Source organism: Epinephelus moara, unplaced genomic scaffold, assembly GCF_006386435.1.
Source record: "Epinephelus moara isolate mb unplaced genomic scaffold, YSFRI_EMoa_1.0 scaffold3926, whole genome shotgun sequence".
NCBI classification, from domain to species: Eukaryota; Metazoa; Chordata; class Actinopteri; order Perciformes; family Serranidae; genus Epinephelus; species Epinephelus moara.
Window position 1 is genome coordinate 1 of NW_026081678.1, and position 3,579 is coordinate 3,579.

The following is a 3,579-nucleotide window of genomic DNA, read 5'->3' on the forward strand; positions in this document are numbered from 1 at the left end:
TTGGTTTGGGACGGCCCTTAATATGGCGGAGCTCCGCGTTACCGCGCAAACGGAGGGGGAGTGAATAGGGCGAGGGGTTAGGGGCCGGTTTGGGATTGGGCCTTAGTCTATGGTTTGTTCACTCACATTTGCTGTGCATTGTGGGTATTTTATAGTCCACTATATAGTAAATGAAATTAACCACGGAGAATTCGAACAACACTACAAAATGGCGGGTCATGTCTGCTTCCATTATATCGAGCTCTCATGAAAGGAACGAAAGCGTCTGTTGTTCTATTGCTCTCTTAACTCAGAAAAAAATACTCAGAAAAACAGAAAAAATTACCCCGGAAAACAAAAAAAATACCGCGAAAAACAGAAAAACTTACACCGAAAACTGAAAAAATTACTCAATAAAACAGATTTTTTAATTTGTCAAGTAAATGCAAAAAGAAGCTCTATCTACAACTGTTAAAAGAAACTGCGTCATGCGCACATGCGCTTTGGTAACGCAGCATGCACCACCACCACACAGCGCTCGCGGTGAGCTCGTGAGCCAGCTGTGGTGGCGACAGCTGTCCATGGTGCTGACGCAGCTCTAAATGACTGAGGACATGTCGTTTATCAGGAGGAAGATGAAACTGTGTGTTCATAACATATAGTAGAGTTCAGTTATACACGAGGGACGAAGGAGGGGGGAGAGTGCTGAGAGTGTCACATATGTCGTGTACTCACTATGGTTATTTTATTTTGACATATAAAGCTCTAAACGGTGATACTCAAACAAGCAAAATGCGACGTCCAACCAGATCATTGAAATATTATGATATATATTTATTCTTGTGTTGGCATGTAGGACCTCGTGGCGCAACGGTAGCGCGTCTGACTCCAGATCAGAAGGTTGCGTGTTCAAATCACGTCGGGGTCATACCTTTTCAATACCCTCACTAAGACTGTCATCAGTGCTCTCATTCGAAATGTTAACCTCATATACAAAGTGTGGAACATGAACACTCATAAGAGGTGTAAATATAGCAATACAGGCACTGCAGATGCAGTCTGTCCGTGGAGTTGCAGATTGAGCCACCTTGGAGCTCCACCTGTGTTCACAAATGGTGCCAGTTACTATAGACCAGTGGTCTTTAAGAGCAAGCTACAATCTCAAGGCAAAAAGAAGCTCTACCTACAACTGTAGAAAGAGCACAACAGCTCCTATAACGTGTGTTACCATCACTCTTATCACGACACGAGACAATAAAAATAAGGAAAAATAAGAGGTAGCTTCTGTGATTCAGTCTACTGACAGTTTTCTTTCTCTTTCGGGGGTAGGTGGTCTTCACTGCGTACAGTAAAGCGACCCATTGTCCCACTCACCTTCCTCCTTTTGACTATCATCATCCCTCACACTGGCTGCCAATCAGGGCTTTTGATGTGTCACACACTCATAATTCCTACGTGTGAACAGCGACACATAGGTTCCCCATGAAGTTATTACCTTGTAGGAACAAGTAACTATACTGTGGGAGCACACATTATCTTACGTGTACAAGTTTGTCTATTAATTTGTGCTCGTGCAAACAAGATAACGCCCAAAATACAAAATATTAGCGATTGGGACTTGGGCTCCGTCCTCAACTGAACAAGGCATTGGACATAACTGAGTTACACGGTTACCAAGCGTCATGTGTCCCAGGAATGAGTCCCAAAACCTGCAGATGAATTAACATTTTATCACTCATGATTCCCTTCTGAGTGTGAAGTGTGAAAACCTTTGACCCTGACGTGATTTGAACACGCAGCCTTCTGATCTGGAGTCAGACGCGCTACCGTTGCGCCACAAGGTCACACAGGGAGTGACACAAGGTCTCCTGGGAAACTGAAAGCTGTGAGAGGAGAACAGCTCAACACAGCTCTTTGTGACTTGATGAAGTCTTTCTGTGAACTATGTTGAGACTAAAATCTAAAACCACAAATGTAGCAGCGTTCAGGCAGAGCTGGATTCATCCAGTAGAAGAAAACGTAGCTGAGGCCTACATATTTATTTCTGCTGTTCATATGCAGCGGTCAAATCACAACCAAAGCTACTGGGATATAATGGGCAACTTGAAGACACTATTAATGGTTTGGACCACAGGGCCCAGCACAGCGTTGGTGGTAAATGATTGAGCGTCTGTCCAATCATTATAAAACCTGTTAAGAATCTTTAATGTTGATGTCGTTCTGTCAAAAATCGTCATCATTAGCAGTTCTGAACTTTAATGGTCCTGGTTTGAACCCTGAACAGCCGCTTGCAGCTATATTTAGAGATTCAAGCCCCAGTGGCTGAAACTTGACTGATTTTTCTTCTGCAATATTTCCACGAAGTCCTAAAATACGACACCAGTTGGCCAGATGGTGGGACCAAATATTCAGTTTTGTAAAGGCCACACCCCTCACAGCATCAGTCGGACTGACTTGAAATTCGATGCACAAGTGCAGCTCAATGTGCTCTACGAAAACCATTTATAGTAATACCCAGATAACAGATTCCAAGATGGCACCTATTGGGTTTTTTTGGTGTGAAAAAAAGTTATTATCCTGTGAGCACAAGTTAATTATCTTGTTGGAGCAAATTATCATATTATGTTTTCATTGTCTTGTCAAGCACTTTGTAACATCTGTTTTGAAAAGTGCTGTATAAATTATTATATCATCATTATATATTACCCCAAATGCTAAACTATTCTTTAATCTGTTCTGCGTTTCACCCTGACAAAACGCATCAAGAACTTTGAATCAACTGAAAACAGTGGTGTGTTGAACGCCCTCTAAGTACAGTGAGATTTATTGGGGCTTTATTGGCCTGGGAGCATACATGGCTTAAGCAAATGTGAAATATGAACAAAAAACACACTGTACAATGAGTGAAGATCTTTATTTATATACATGTCACTGCTGGCACTACATGGCACTTTTCCCAGCCGCTGCTTGCAGCTTTAAATTTGGGTGACTCAGGTACCTCCTTCTGGGAAAGAGTGGGGCTTGAACCCACGATTACTTTTAACATACATGATTTTATTTTCTTATCTGTTGCATTTTTAATTTTAATGTATGTTGATGTTTCATGTAGAGTTCACTGAATTTGCGTAAAATCATCTCTTTAGTCTTCATTTTGATGAATACTAAAATAAACTCAATGAGCCACAGCTGATTTTACTTCAGCATATATTTAAAACCACACAAATCAGATCTGAGAAGCTCTCGGTGCAGCACGTACATGGACAAAGACATGGACCAAAAAGTTAGAGTAACAGAACAATGATTCAGTCTGACGGTGGCGTGTTTCACACTTCATACAGATGTGTCTAACATTGGTGTCTAAATGCAGTTGCATAGCATGTTGCAACAAACCCTTTCTGATACTAGAATATTTATCATTTCCGTTGAAAGTATCAGCAGGTTTTGAGTCTGTGTCAGACTGTAATTTATGTTGTGTTGTATATGACAGGCTGTTAGTGTACCCAACAGTTTGTCAGATGAGCTCCAGAGGCTGAAAGGGACCTACATAGTTATTGTGACACAATTAATGAGTGTGAAGTGTGAAAACCTTTGACCCTGACG

The 3,579-nt window shown here is 41.5% G+C and overlaps 2 non-coding genes across 2 annotated transcripts; one reads left to right on the forward strand and one right to left on the reverse strand.

Annotated features, from left to right (window-relative positions):
* The first annotated feature begins 835 nt into the window (after window positions 1-835).
* trnaw-cca (transfer RNA tryptophan (anticodon CCA)) lies at window positions 836-907 on the forward strand. Its single transcript has one exon. It is a non-coding gene; the product is annotated as a tRNA-Trp (tRNA).
* An 844-nt stretch (window positions 908-1,751) lies between these two features.
* Window positions 1,752-1,823, reverse strand: trnaw-cca (transfer RNA tryptophan (anticodon CCA)). Its single transcript has one exon. It is a non-coding gene; the product is annotated as a tRNA-Trp (tRNA).
* Window positions 1,824-3,579: the final 1,756 nt, after the last annotated feature.